At 41.3% G+C, this 15,030-nt stretch overlaps 1 protein-coding gene across 4 annotated transcripts in view; it reads left to right on the forward strand.

Annotated features, from left to right (window-relative positions):
* PSD3 (pleckstrin and Sec7 domain containing 3) overlaps positions 1-15,030 on the forward strand; it is a 621,434-nt gene that overhangs the window by 215,009 nt on the left and 391,395 nt on the right. The window lies entirely within an intron of this gene.

Below are 15,030 nucleotides of genomic sequence, written 5' to 3' on the forward strand. Positions count from 1 at the left end.
CTAGGGGAACAGAGGTGACGGTCACTGCGGTGAAGCAGGGCTCGGCAGGGTAGGCCACTCTGTGCTAGGACCTTGGCTGCATTTTGTCCTGCTTGGTGCCAGCCTGAACCTGAGCCTGCAGCTTTCCTGCTGGTAGTGAGCTGCCCAAAATCTTGCCAGTGAATAAACACGTTTCTGCCTAAGCTAACCTGAGTCAACTTTGTTTTTAACTAGGTCCCTAGACAGGTACATCCTTACTTGACTGCTTTTAAGTTGTGGCATAGGATTCTGGTGATGCTCAAGCATATCTGGATGTGCATGTCCTAGTTAAGGGAATACACTCCCTGAGGTGTATAATGCTGCTTATGTGGCAGTTAGGAGTTATTTCTTCTCATCCTTAATTGATTAATTTTCAGAGCATACTTGTTGGAAATATTTAATATTTGACCCTTTCAAAGCAAGTACTAGTAAGAGAAGGAGGTCAGACGAGGAACATACCAGGATGTTGGAATTTAGGACGTGTTTATAAAACAGTAAAGCCATGTCTGATTGGTAGAGAGGTTATGCTCTAATTAGAAACACTGAAGTTTTTACTGAGCTCTACAGAAGGGCTCTTTAATCCTAAATAAAAGAAAATTAGGAAAGTTGGCTTATCAATGACTAGATATACTGGGGTATATGAGGTAGATGAGGGTTGTTTTTTTCCTTTTATGTAGCATGTATTTCTCAGTTCAAAAAATTAGATGGTTATGAAATAGTTAAGTATCATATATAGAAATAAATAGTATATATATTATTAGTAGGAATAAACTTTTAAAATACTTAACACTGTGACTTGGAGAGTTTGAAAAAAAATCCTTATGGGCCACTCATGGAGACAGTGTGTCTGTGTGTCTGTAGATAATAATCCATCCTTTCCTCCTGAGTGTTTACATTTTGTGACTGGAATTTTCAGATTTTTTTTTTTTTTTTTTTTTTAGCTTTTTAGGCCTACACCTGAAGTATATGGAGGTTCCCAGGCTAGGGGCCGAATCAGAGCTGTAGCTGCCAGCCTATGCCAGAGCCACAGCAACGCCAGATCTGAGCCACATCTGCGACCTACACCACAGCTCAGGGCAACGCCAGATCCCTAACCCACTGAACTAGGCCAGGGATCAAACCCACAACTTTGTAGTTCCTTCTCGGATTCATTTCCACTGCGCCATGGAACTCCTGGAGTTTTCAGATTTTGAAACTCCTTGGGTTTACATTAAATTACACCCACTTACTTTATTTTAATTTTACTTTTTTGTCTTTTGTCTTTATTTATTTATTTATTTTTTGTCTTTTTTTTTTTTTTTTTTTTTTGCTTTTTCTAGGGCCGCTCCTGCCGCATATGGAGGTTCCCAGGCTAGGGCTCTAATTGGAGCTGTTGCCGCCAGCCTACGCCAGATCCGAGCTGCGTCTGTGACCTATACCACAGCTCACAGCAATGCTGGATCCTTAACCCCGCTGAGTGAGGCCAGGGATTGAACCCGCAACCTCATGTTTCCCAGTCAGATTCGTTTCCGCTGTGCCATGACGGGAACTCCAAATTACATCATTTACTTTAAATTATAGGTAAGTTAACACGGATTCAGGTTATAGAGTATTATACCCAAAGCTAATAGTAATTGGAGATCCTTTAATTGATCAGTCAAAAAATATTCATGAGAAAGGGATTATTATTATTATTATTATTATTATTATCTTTTTAGGGCCATATCCGAGGCACATGGAAGTTCTCAGGCCAGGGGTTGAATCAGAGCTGCAGTTGAAAGCCTAACCAGAGCCACAACAATGCCAGATCCAAGCTGTTTCTGCAACCTACACCACAGCTCACAGTAATGCCGGATCTTTAACCCACTAAGCGAGGCCAGGGATTGAACCTGCATCCTCTTGGATACTAGTCAGGTTTGTTACCACTGAGCCATGATGGGAACTCTGAGAAAGGGATTTTTAAAAGGTTGAATGACTGTGATGTAAGTTAGTAACTTAGATCTCTTAAAAATGGGTCCAGTAAGAGAAGCCATTCTGGAAGGCATTGTAAACATTAGCCCTCCTCCCATCCCCCAGCACATTTATTAAATAAATAAATTTTATATCAGAGCTTAAGGATTTGAAAGAATGTGATCCTTTTCGGAGTAGGCAGTTTGGGAGGCTGTCTGCATTATTTCTGTAATGTTGTACTAGCTCAGCATGTTGTTGGAACTCTTTTCTTTGGAATTGTATTTATATCCTCCATTGTATTTTTAAGAATTATCCTCAGTGGTGATAGATCTTTAATTTTTTTGTGAGTGGATTTTATTTTTGAGTTGGTCCACAGCTTTTAAAGCTGGTTCTGTTCTGTAAGCCAGGTAATAGCAAGTTGGGAAACAGTTTTTCTTCAGTGAGACATGAGGTGTATCTATAAAGAAATTTCCTGTCATGATGTGAAAACTGGTTTTGGAGGTTATTTCAGTATAGGATTTCTAAACAATTTGCTCAGGGTTCCTTGAGGTGTGTGTAGTTTCCTAGAGTGACTGTTTGAATGAGGACAGTTCATTTAGACATATAAGTTGTGTTTTTAAAAATAAAGTTCAGTGTACTTTATTGTCAGCTTGTAAAATCTTCCTCAGTGTCTGGAACCTCACTGGTCAGAATTGGACTTGGAATAGTAATTCTGAGTTGGGCTGTAGAAGGAAACCTGAACCAAGACGGCTACAGTAGGGGTGGGCTCCACAAGGGTAGGCTTTGTGGGGGTGGGCGGGCCTGCTTCCCTCTCTCCTGAGAGAAGGGTGCAGTGTGTCTGCCACTTTTTCTAAGATGCTAGGACCCTGAAACAATCCAGGACCCAGAGATTCCGGACTGAGAACTTCCTTCTTCAGTTTCAGGAGCTGTAGGAACATGCCATGCGTTTCTACCTCTTGGTTCTTTCCATCTAGAGCTGACTTCTTAGGGAGCCCAGATGAGTGTCTCCCATGGTTGCACTTGCTCTGTTAGTTCCTCGAAGGGGTTTCCAGTTTAGTTGAGATTCAGATCTTTTACTAGCTTCTTGTTGGGCTTCTTGGATGTTAGAAACAATTCTGCTCTGAGGTTCTGGGAATATTGGAATGGGCTCTTGAGACCTAATCCTGCTTCTGTGTATTTTCAGTTGATTTTCCTGATAACCTGCATGTTACTTTTTAATGCCTTCATCTTTGCTTACTAACCTGATTGTGTGGCTATTTTGGCATGTGGGATATTGTTAGTAGTGTAATGGCATTACTGCTACTGGCATATGTGGTCATTTGCCTTTCCTTTGTTTATTAACTTCCCTGTTGAAATAGTGAAGAGAACACTGCCGTGCAGTCAAAGGAGGTAAGGTGCCTTGAGGGCTGGCTCCAGGTGCAAGGACCTTGGCTGGTGAACCGGGTGTGTGCCAGGGTTTCTAAAAATAGTTAAGTGATGGAGTTCTCGTTTTGGCTTAGCGGGTTACAAACCTGACTAGTATCCATGAGGACGCAGGTTCAATCCCTGGCCTTGATCAGTGGGTTAAAAGATCCGGCATTGCCGTGAGCTGTGGTGCGGGTCACAGACTCGGCTTGAATCCCAAGTTGCTGTGGCTGTGGTGTTGGCTGGCAGCTGTAGCTTTTCCAGGCTGTGGGTGAGGCCCTGAAAAAAAAAATGCAAAAAAAAAAAAAAAAATTAAGTGAGCAAAAATAAGTTAATGTTGTCTGGGTGTAATGTGGCATTTACTGCTGGTGATCTTAACATACTGTTGTGAAGAGCTGAAGTAGAATCTGGTGAAAAGAAAGCCAAGTTGCCTTTATGGAAGGATGCATTCCCATCAGCCTGGAGAGGTTTGAGCCAGGGAAGTAGATTTGGAATAATTTTCTTTTAAGTCTCTTAGTTCTGTTTATCAGAGTTTCTCACTCTTCCTGAACTACCCTGACAGAATACAAATGACACAAGTGACAACCTCCCACCCCTCCCCCAGCTGCTTCCTAAGGACATCATGTCTTTTATGACTCACTTAAATTCATGCCAATCTTGCATTCTCTTTCCCGTAATATAGTTATTTTAATATAAAAGTCAGGTTTTAAATGACCATCTATTCAAACTGAGCTTCAGGAAAATGTGCCCACAGGTCCTGGGGCTTTGCCTACCCCTTGGCATGTTGCTGCATAACCCTGAGGGTGGGAGAAGCACAGTTGTAGGGCAAACTGGAAGCTGTGAGGTCTGAGGAATCTCGCTCGTTTAAAAACTGCTTAGGGAGCTCCTGTCGTGGCTCAGCGAAAATGAATCCTACTAGGAACCATGAGGTTGCGGGTTCGATCCGTGGCCTTGCTGGTGGGTTAAGGATCTGGCGTTGCCGTGAGCTGTGGTGTAGGTTGCAGACGCGGCTTGGATCTGGCGTTGCTGTGGCTCTGGCGTAGGCTGGCAGCTACAGCTCTGATTAGACCCCTAGCCTGGGAACCTCCATATGCTGCAGGTGTGGCCCTAAAAAATCAAAAGACCAAATAAATAAATAAACCCTACAGAGTGTGAGAGTCAGTAGGGAGTGTAAACTTTGTGATAAGAGGAACTACAGTGATGTGTAATTTGGGGGAATATAGCTGTCTGGTTAGGAAATCCATCTTTTCTCAGTGAGAAGCATGTCCTTTGAAATAGCCCAGTGTATTCCACCTTTACAGAGAGTCAGGTCAACTCTTTTCCTGACTGTAGAGGACTGTGTACCAGCTGTAGTCTTGAGAGAAGTTATGCAGCATATCATTTTCATTTTAAAAAGGGAGATTAATGCTGCCTACTCCCCTCATCAGGTGTTGTAAGGATTAATGAGCTCATGCTAGTAAGGTGCCCTAAACTCACTGAAAGAAACGGGTTTGGAAAACACCAAGTGTTAAATTACCAGGAATTTAACAGGCTTGGCTTTTACGCTGCTATTAGGCTTCCATTTATTTTGTTCACGTGTTGCTTTACACAGTAAAGTGCTATATTAAGGTTGGGGGCCATCTTGTAGGTGTGAGAAGATCCATGTGTCAAAATGCAGCTCCAGCTTCACTTTTTTTTTTTTTTTTTTTTACCTTTTCAAGGGCCGTACCTGACATATGGGGGTTCCCAGACTAGGGGTTGAATTGGAGCTGTAGCCGCTGGCCTACGCCACAGCCATAGCAACATGGGCTCTGAGCCGCGTCTGCAACCTACACCACAGCTCATGGCAACACTGGATCCTTAACCCACTGAGCAAGGCCAGGGATCGAACCTGGGTCCTTATGGATGCTAGTCAGATTCCTCTCCTCTGAGCCACAATGGGAACTCCAGCTTCACATGTTTTAACTTGCCATCCATCTCAAGCGTCCTGCAAGCTTGATGGCTGCGTGTTGGGTTGGACACTTTTTCTTTAGACCTCTCACTGCATTTATCAGCTTATGTACGTTTGTGGGGACTCAGCTTCTTCAGTAATTATAGGCTGTAATTTTTAAAACTTAACCTGGAAGCTTGTGCCCTGCTTGAGTAATCAGTTGTCATTCTGGCAGTGGGATGTGCCTTCTCGTCAGGGGATAGATATGCCGCCTGCTGTTGCTGCCAAGGGGAGGACGGGATGAGAGCAAAGCCTGTGGTCCTTCTGTGAGTGGCCCGTTAGGGATGCTGGTTCCCCAGGGCGTGGCCTCCTAGGTAGATCTCCCCTGACTGCAATTGCAGAACTGCCCTTGGGCTTTGGCAGGATGTGGTGCCCAAATCCTGATGAGTATAACTGAGTTTAAAAGTCAGATGCCAGGGTGTCCTAAGAGATGTTATTTCTGAATGATCAATAAATGAAGCTGCTGTAATAGAAAACAGCAAAGTTTAAAATAATATTGCTGTCCAGGATGGCAGAATTGGGGGAGGTGGAAATGAGGTGGGAGACATACAATTTTAAACCTTTAAAATTCCACTGAAGTATAATGCTTAATTGTCAGTGGATTCTAAGAATGAGTTAGGCACATTTAAAAATAGCTTTTTAACATGAATGAACCTTTTTATGAGCCGAGCTTCAGTGACGAATTAGTTGGTCATGCAAATTGTTTTTTAGTGGTCTGCTTTAAACATTTTAGGGCTGGGATTTAAAATAAACTGTTTAGGGCTGTTGAAGCAAAAAAAAAGTCTGACCTAAACCGACACTAATTGTAATAATAGTTCTGTTACATAGGCCAGTGAAGAAATCTGTGTCACTTTGTAACGTTATGTTTTCTTTGCTTTTCAAAATACGCATGAGGGGTGGCTTGGATGTAAAATAGAGACCACTGGCTGAGTGACTTGAGAATATTGTAGACACAGGAGCCTTTTGTGCCTCTCTGGGAAACAACAGCCAGTTCTGAGCCAGCTGACCCTCGGGCAGCTTTGGACATCACGGAGTCCTTGCCCTGGGGAAGTTTGGAGTGGTTGGTGGCTCATGAGTTAACTGTAAGTAGAAAACCACTGCCTGTGCTTTGAATTGGTTCAGGGGCCACCTCATTCTTGATGTAAAAAAGTAGGAGCTTCAGGATTTAAGGAATAGAGCATTAAGTTTTGTGCATGCAGTATAACAAGAGTTATTAGTTAGAATTAGAAAGTAATACTTCTTAGAACTTGTTTTATGTTGCCTGTAAATAAAGGTAAATATATTTTGAAACTGCATGTATGTGCTGTCTTCTTAATGGGGTATTGTATTTTTATGTAGAAAGTGCTGAAGTGCATAAATTCCATATATTTCATAACTTTTCTTTCCTCTGTAAGGAAGGAAGTGAAAGAAGGCCTACTCCTTGGGGCTAAATTACCTGAAGCAGGTACTGACATTCACATTGAGGTAGCCAGCAAATAGTATAAGTATGGAATACTGGGTGAATGATCCATCTGATGGGGCCAGCTTGATTCCTTCTCCTTTGTCCAGTGCCTTATGTCCTTCACATTGCAATGATGAGGGCTTTTTATTTCAGATATAAGCAAAGCATTAAAAATATTGCCTTTTTTTTTTTTTTTTAGGGCCTCACACATGGTATATGGAAGTTCCTAGGCTAGGGGCTGAATCGGAGCTGTAGCTGCTGGCCTACACCACATAGCTCACAGCAATGCCAGATCCTTAACCCACTGAGCAAGGCCAAGATCAAATCCACGTCCTCAGGAGTACTAGTCAGGTTTGTTACTGCTAAGCCATGACAGGAACTCCAAACAATATTGCTCTTTCATTAAACTTGGAGTGCTATTAATAAATTATTTGTATTGGACATTGCTACTGTACATTCCCTTCACCCCTATTTCTCATTTGTTCCGAGCTGTGGCATCTAGCAGAAATTCTGGGGCAAGATAAATGTAAGGAACTAATCATTGGTTCTGATTTTTCAGTGTTTTGATTGTCTCTGCTTATCTTTCTGAGTCATTTGAAAAAAGAGAATTGAATTTTTCTTGTTGATGCTTCATGTTTTGTTTGTTGCTAATCAGAATTGTGTAAAAAAAGAAAAAACAAAAAACCAAACCAAGGTTCATAAAGTGACCGCCCATAGAGAATGTGGTATGTGCACAAGGAAAATTTTGAAAGCAATTTTTAGTTTCAGAAGCAAGAATTAAGGGATTGAGTTCTCTGTGGTTTGTAATGTATGGAAATACATGGGTACCTAAGTATACCTCTTCCAAAGATCATAGTAAACTTGGCTGCCCTGGTTGCCTGCAGTGGCCTTTAAGCATTCTTTGTCTCCTTGTTGGGAGACAGGAGTGACAGAACTCCAAGGCTTATGAGTGGTAAGGTGATTAAGACAGAGAAAGTTATTATTAGCACAGTGCCTGGCTCATAGTCTGCAATCATACGTAAATATATTTTCTTTTCCTGCCTTTTCCAGGGCTGCATCCACAGCATTGGAGTTCCCAGGCTAGGGGTCTAATTGGAGCTGTAGCCGCCGGCCTATGCCAGAGCCATAGCCACTCGGGATCTGAGCCATGTCTGCGACCTACACCACAGCTCATGGCAACACTGGGTCTTTAACCCACTGAGCGAGGCCAGGGACGGAACCCGAAACCTCATGGTTCCTAGTTGGATTCGTTCACCACTGAGCCAGAACGGGAACTCCGCTATTTTTTTTTTTTCAATTAAAAAATAGTAGTTCTCTTGTGGCACAGTGGGTTAAGGATCCCATGTTGTCACTGCAGCGGCTTGGGTTGCTGCTGTGGCCCAGATTTGATCCCAGGCCCAGGAACTTTCACATGTTGCAGGTGTGGCCAAAAGAAATAAAAATAAAAATTTTTAACCAATGAAAGTTGTCTGGGCTAGTCAGTTCAGCATTTGGACGTATCTGAAGTTCAGGATGCTATGGAAAGGTTTAAGCTCAGCTTGATAGTCAGACCAGAATGAGTCTCATTTCAACCTAAGATGGATCTTTTTACCCAGTGGGAAAAAAGGCCTCTCATTGGGGATGCATTAGCAATATGACTTGCCATTTTTTCCATAACGGCATTATCCACCTCCCGCCTCCCCCCAAAAAACAATCCCTTTTGCTGTGTGTCTTTATTGTCATAGCGTCCCAAGTTTAAAGCAAAACAATGATTTTAACCTTGGAGAGGTTTTTTTTTTTTTTTTAAGGGAATGCCTGATAGACATGGTGGTGTTTAAAGGGTCATAATTGACCTATCTTCATTTTGAAACATATAAAATTTTTGTGAAATGAAAGTCAGTGTCTTAGATTTTACATGATTTCATCAGGTAAGCAGGTGATGTATGTTTCGTGCTTGAAAGAGTGAACTCTGGGCAGTGGAGGAAGCACATGTGCCATTGACGAAAACTTAGAAATATTTTTGTTGGGTATCTTATTTACCATGCTGTTTGACTCAGGACAAATGAAATACCTTTATGGCAATTTGAAAGACCAAAGGAATATTTATATCTACAGACACCTTCTGTATATATTTAATGTTCATGGCTCTTCTGTTTTTGTCTTCTTTTGTCTTTAGATAGCTTAAATTGTAACCTTCTCTATCTTTTGTTAGTGTTCCATGGTGTTGACTGACAGCTGTGGGGATCCAGTACTGAATTGACTAATTAAAAAAGATAGTATTGTTTCTATGACTGCTTTGTTAACAGCGCTTCTGCTCAGAGAATTCCTTCATAATATTCAGCTAAACTTTCTCTTGCTGAATTTCTCCACTTCTCAGTGGAGTTGTAAAATATCTAATTGCAATAGTCTCCAACTTCAAGTCTTCAGGAGTATGATTATGCCTCTTTTTTTTTTTTTAATATTTGCTAAGCCTTTTTACTCTCAGAAATCCCATTTTCAGCTCCTTAAATCATTGTCATTATTCTTTTCATTTTGGCTTGGAGCTCTAATAAGGATCTGTTGGTTTTATACATAGAGTGTAACAGTGACCTACCCTTAGTTTTTAATAGCCTGTTACATTAGCAACATCATGGAAGCAGTATTTTATTGTCAGCTGGTGACCTGTGGCATTTCCCAACCTGTTTTCATGATTTGTTTTTATTCAGTTAGTCTTTATTGGACAGTTTTCTGTTTTTTTTTTTTTTTAATGATTTCTGCTTTAATTTATGACTGACGTCCGAAGAACCCTTTTCCAAATCACATCTAACTAGCTGTAGATTTCCTCTTGCTGCTTCTGTATGCCTTGTATTCTAACCAGACATGGCCATTGACTGTGAGTCTTCAGAAAACACCTCTTGATCATGTTTTCCCCTTAATTAGAATTCTCTCTTACCTATCAAAGACTACACTCTACATTCAGGCATTAATAACTTTTCAAAATGAGTGGATAGTTGAGTGTCGTCTTTGTTCAGGACATGCATCTGAGTTTAGATGAGAATTCAAAGAGGGATAAAATAAAGTCCCAGAATCAGGGGACTTATTGTTTATTTTATCGTAATAGTCTTCCCATCAATACAGGAGAGAGTATTGTAGATGTAGACACAAAAGAGTAACACCGGCATTAAGGGCTGTAGGAAACCCAAGGAAAGGATAGCACAGTGAATGTGTTTCAGGTCAGGGGTGGGCCTTGTACTATGCCTTGAAAAAAGAGTTGTGTGTTAGTAAGGCAGCCTTCTTGGCTTGGCCTCACATTTCTCAGGCAGCGGGACCTCCACTGGAAGGTGAAGGGAAATAGACTGAAGACCCTCAGCTCAGTGCCTGCAAGGTCTCCCTTCAGAGTCAGTGTGACTTAGTCCTGCTGGGGCAGCCGGGGGGTGGCCAGCTGTGCCAGTGACTGGCTGGGGAAGTCAGGCTGATTCTTGCCACCAGTCTACAGCTGTTTTCTCTCGTCGACTTCATCAGTGATACAGAGGTGTCTTGACTCCCATTTCTCTGTTGGCTGGAGGAGAGCTTGGAGAGGGGGTGGAAGGACAAGGCTGGTGGAGTTGTGGGCCATGAACATGAGTGGATGAGCGCTGCTGTTAGTGTGCGGCAGTGAGAGGGCCAAGTGGAGTGGAGATGGAGCCAGGCCGTGTGGGCTGCAAAGTGTGCCCTTTATTCTGTAGGCTGAGGACCCATTCAAGTGTTTTGAATACTTTAAGTGTACATAAATCTGATAGTGCTATAGAGTGGATTCTTGTCTGTACACCTAACTTTTTAAAAAAGTTTTTATTAGGCTTTTTACTTTAAGGCTTCTTCAGTTGGGGTTAATGGAACTTCTGGTTTTGAAAGTTCTGAAATAAGATGCCATGAAATAACCCTGAAATAACATGTAGAGTCCTTTAAAGGGGTTATCTTTCAAAAGGGTTAAGAGCTACTAGTAAACTCCTTCGTATTGTTTAGTCATAGGACATCTAGGAAGGGAATTTCACCAGTAAATATGATGTTTCCGTGTTTTGTAATGCCTTTATCAGATTACAGAAGTTCCTTTCTGTACCTAGTTTGCTAAAAGCTCCTTTTATTTATTTATTCATTTACTTTGTCTTTGTAGGGCTGTACACAAGGCATACGGAGGTTCCCAGGCTAGGCGTTGAATTGGAGCTGCAACTGCCAGCTTGCACCACAACCACAGCAACGTGGGACCTGAACCGTGTCTGTGACCTATGCTACAGCTCACGGCAACGCTGGATCCTTAACCCACTGAGCGAGACCAGGGATTGAACCTTTGTCCTCATGGATGCCAGTCAGATTCGTTTCCTCTGAGCCACAACGGGAACTCCTAACAGCTCCTTTTAAAAGCAATGAATTGATGTTGAGTTTCATCAAATAGTTTTCTGCATTGTATTCTGATAATTAAGATGTTTCTCCTTTGATTTATCAGTGTGGTGACTTGTATTAATTGAGCTCTAAAATTAAAACAGCTTTGTATTTTTGGGATAAAGCCAACTTGGTGGTGATGGATTAACTTTTTAATATATTGTTGAGTTCACTTTGCTAATTTCTTGTTTAGGACTTTTACATTTAATTTTGTGAGATTGACCTGCAATTTTTCCTTCATACAAAAATGTGTAAATGTTTTCTGTGACTCTTTGAATGTACAGAGGGAATCCATGCATTGGAAAAAAAAAAAAAAAAAAACCAACCAAAACCTCCAGTATTGGAAATAATATATGCTGCGTGATAATTAAATAGGTAAATAATCAATAAATACAAAAAAGTAGGAGCTAGAAAGTGAAAGTATTTTTCTAACCTCAGAACCCTAGTTCCCCTGGCAGTCTGTTACCAGAGGTTGTGTGTCTGTGTGTCTGCACACAACACCTTGCCCATAAATGTTGCATATTCTGCATAATTGTTTTCCATTCTGTTCTCTTAATAAAATATCTTGGAGATTGTTTTTGTACAGCACATAATGTCATTCTTTTATTGATGTCTCTATTGTGTTTCCTTATATTCCGGTATGGTTAACTAGGCCTTGTTGATTGACATTTGTTTCTCATATTTTATTGAAATGAGCATCATTTCGTCATCTTCTTTGGCTTGTAGATTTTTTTTGTGTGTGTTTGAAATAAATTCCTACAAGTAGAGTGGCTAAAAGGCTATGTTTTTCAAGTTTTGATAGAAATAGCCATGTTATCTTCCAAATGGGTTACATATTACACCCCAGCACTGCATGGGCTTGCCCTGGCAGACATCTGAAGTGTCCTGCCTAGCCTGCTTTACACTGCGTGGGTCACCTGCACTTTCACCACGTGCAGGTGCATTCCTTCTTAACTTTATGATCTCAGGAGCTTTGGCAAGCAGGGCTTTCCTGCTAGAGAGCCTCACGAGAGCTTTGGAAACTGCTGTGTGTTCTAAAGGATTACTGTGGGGGTGAGAAGATATCCCTCAAATGCCCAGATCAGGAGTGGAGTTGAGCCTACCTACCTCATTCTTCTTTTCTCTTTATGACTCTCCCTTTCCAGGCCATGGTGGAGGAGTGGAAAGCAATTCTGCAGGTGCTGGCTTCTGTCTGTGGTCTCTCCAATGCTAGTGATGGATGGAGACGGCATGGAATGACCTCCGGGGAGTTTGGACCCTGCTGAGGCCATTCGTACCTTTGTGTTCCCTGAATTATTAGTTCATTTCTTCAGTTATGTGCAGTCAGCCACCCTTCTTTCCTGAGGGATTGACTACTCTGAGGCATAGCCGTGTTGAGGTGATTGACATGTGCTCCAAGAATGAGCACTCACCTCTTACTGAACTTGAAGTAGTTGTGGTTGTAGTCATGGTTGGGGGTGGAGACGTGAGGGTAGGGGGAGACTTTTGGTTACCCCTCTGTCCTTTTTATAAACAGAACCCTGGTTGCCACCAAAAATGGTGATAAAGCAGTGACCAGGAGCATTGGGGTAAGTCTCAGCTGAATGGGCCAGAGAAGATGGGGTGGGGAGGTAAGGAAGAGCAAAGCCCTTAGTTAAACCTTTTGTTTTTTATCTGTTAGTTATCTCGTTCCTTATAAAAATAATAGAAAGAAAAAAAAGAAATATATTTAGATCTTGCTGTATAGCTCAGGGAACTATATCCAGTCACTTGTAATGGAACATGATGGAAGATAATGTGAAAAAAAGAATGTGTGTATGAATGTACATAACTGGTTCACTTCACTGTACAGTGGGAATTGACAGAACACTGTAAATCAACTATAATAAAAAATGAAAAAAATCATAGAGGGAGATATGTAAAGCATTGGTAATTTGCCAGAATAGCCTCAAGTTTATATACCATGTTAGCTAGAACTGAGAAAATATTAAACTGACAACAAAACAAAATAAGGCATCTTCTAAGAAGGACTTGGTAATTCGGCATAAGGATTTTTCTTACCTGATTTTTCTCCAGTGATTAGACCTTTCTTGTTTAGAAACTTTAAGACTTAGTATAGTCTTAAATTGACTGTCAAAGAATCGAATACCAAAGTCCGAACCGTTTAGCTGGACATCGCATCTGTGCTAGTACTAGTCTGCCTCTGTAGTGTCCTTCCTCTGTGAAGGATGGTCCCTGGACCAGCAGCATGAGCTGCTGGAGCTTATTAGAAATGCAAACTTTCTGCCCCTGCCCGGCTCTGTGGAGGCAGAACTGGAATGTCAGAAGACGCCCAGTGTGTGGAAGCCCACTTTGGGGCCAGGAGCACTCACCTGCCTCATTTTTCTCAGCCCCTGTTCGTTCTGTGGTGTGTTGACCGGCTCACTGTTCTTTTCTGAGCGTGCTCTGCATTTGCCCGCTGGCCTGCCTGTCTTCGCGGGGTGTCCTTTCCCCAGAAGTGTCCCTTCCTCTCAACTTCCTCTTTCTTTTCCTCCATTCATCCCACTTACTAAGTGTCCTTAAGTGCCAAGAACCTTGACTTGGATCAGGTTTCAGTTCCTGCCCCCTGCTGATGCAGCTCCCTGCTGGACAGCTCCTTTGACCCCAAATTCCACTCCTAGGAGGTTTTCCTGAGCTAATTACTAGAAAAGAATGGTAAAGAAATGTGTAGAAAGTTGATCACTATAATATTTATGATAGTAAGAAATTGACAGATTCTCTTATGGTCATAGGGTAGACTATGTTGAAGAAATTAAGATGTATATTTCTGAAAGGAGAACATAACAATTATTTTGAGTAAAAATTATGTTATTAAAAATACACACTTAATACCTGTGCTCCAAGGGCTTATGGTTGCATAAGTAAGAGAGATATGAAAACCAAAGAATACAGAAATACAAATGTAGTAACAGTGATTATGATAACAGTAGCAACTAACATCTCTTGGACACTTAAAATGTTCTAGACCCTGGAACAGTTGCGCGTGCTTCACATGTCATCTTCCTTTATCCTTTCAGAAACCCTCTAAGGTCAGACTATTGTTGACTCCAGATGAGGAAATTATGTTATTTTCTTACATTTCAATCTTTGCCAATATATGGGTAAAGTCTGGTAACTTTTGTTTTAATTTGTATTTCACTGATTATTAATAAGGTTCACCATCCTTTAATGTATATAGTCATTTGTTTTCATATTTCTCAAATTGTCTGTTTTTATCTTAGGCCTGTTTTTCTGTTGTGTTTGTCTTTTTCTTATCAAATTTGTTATATTTTGGATGTTTAAATATATGTTGCAAATATTTACTCTGAGTCCATGCTTGTCTTTTACCTTTATGTTGTCTTTTATCATCTGTCTTTCCTGTCAGATTTGTGGTTGTTATTTTTTATTTTCGATAGTGTCTGCTTGCTGTCAGTCCTTCTCCCTAATAACTCTGTGGAGTATTATAAGATTTAGAAAATATGGAGTTCTCATTGTGGCTCAGTCAGTGGGTTAAGAAACCTGACGTAGTCTCTGTGAGGATGTGGGTTGGATCCCTGGCCTCACCCAGGATAAGGGTCTGGCATTACTGCAAACTGCAGCATAGGTCAAAGACACATTTTGGATCTGGTGTTGCTGTGGCTGTGGCGTAAGCCTGTAGTTGCAGTTCTGATTCAACCCCTGGCCTGAGAATTTCCATATGCCGCAGGTATAGCTGTAAAAAGAAAAATAAAAAAGGAAGAAAATAGTGATATATCTCCAAATTGTCCATTTTTAAGAACCTCAAGGGGCTCTCACGAATGATGTATATCCATTTAATTACGTGGACTTTGAAATGTATACTTTGGCCATTCTGAAAATCTACTTTCTATGTTCTGAATATATGTTTGCTGGATTATGA

The sequence above is a fragment of the Sus scrofa genome, chromosome 17, assembly GCF_000003025.6.
Source record: "Sus scrofa isolate TJ Tabasco breed Duroc chromosome 17, Sscrofa11.1, whole genome shotgun sequence".
In the NCBI taxonomy this organism is placed as follows: Eukaryota; Metazoa; Chordata; class Mammalia; order Artiodactyla; family Suidae; genus Sus; species Sus scrofa.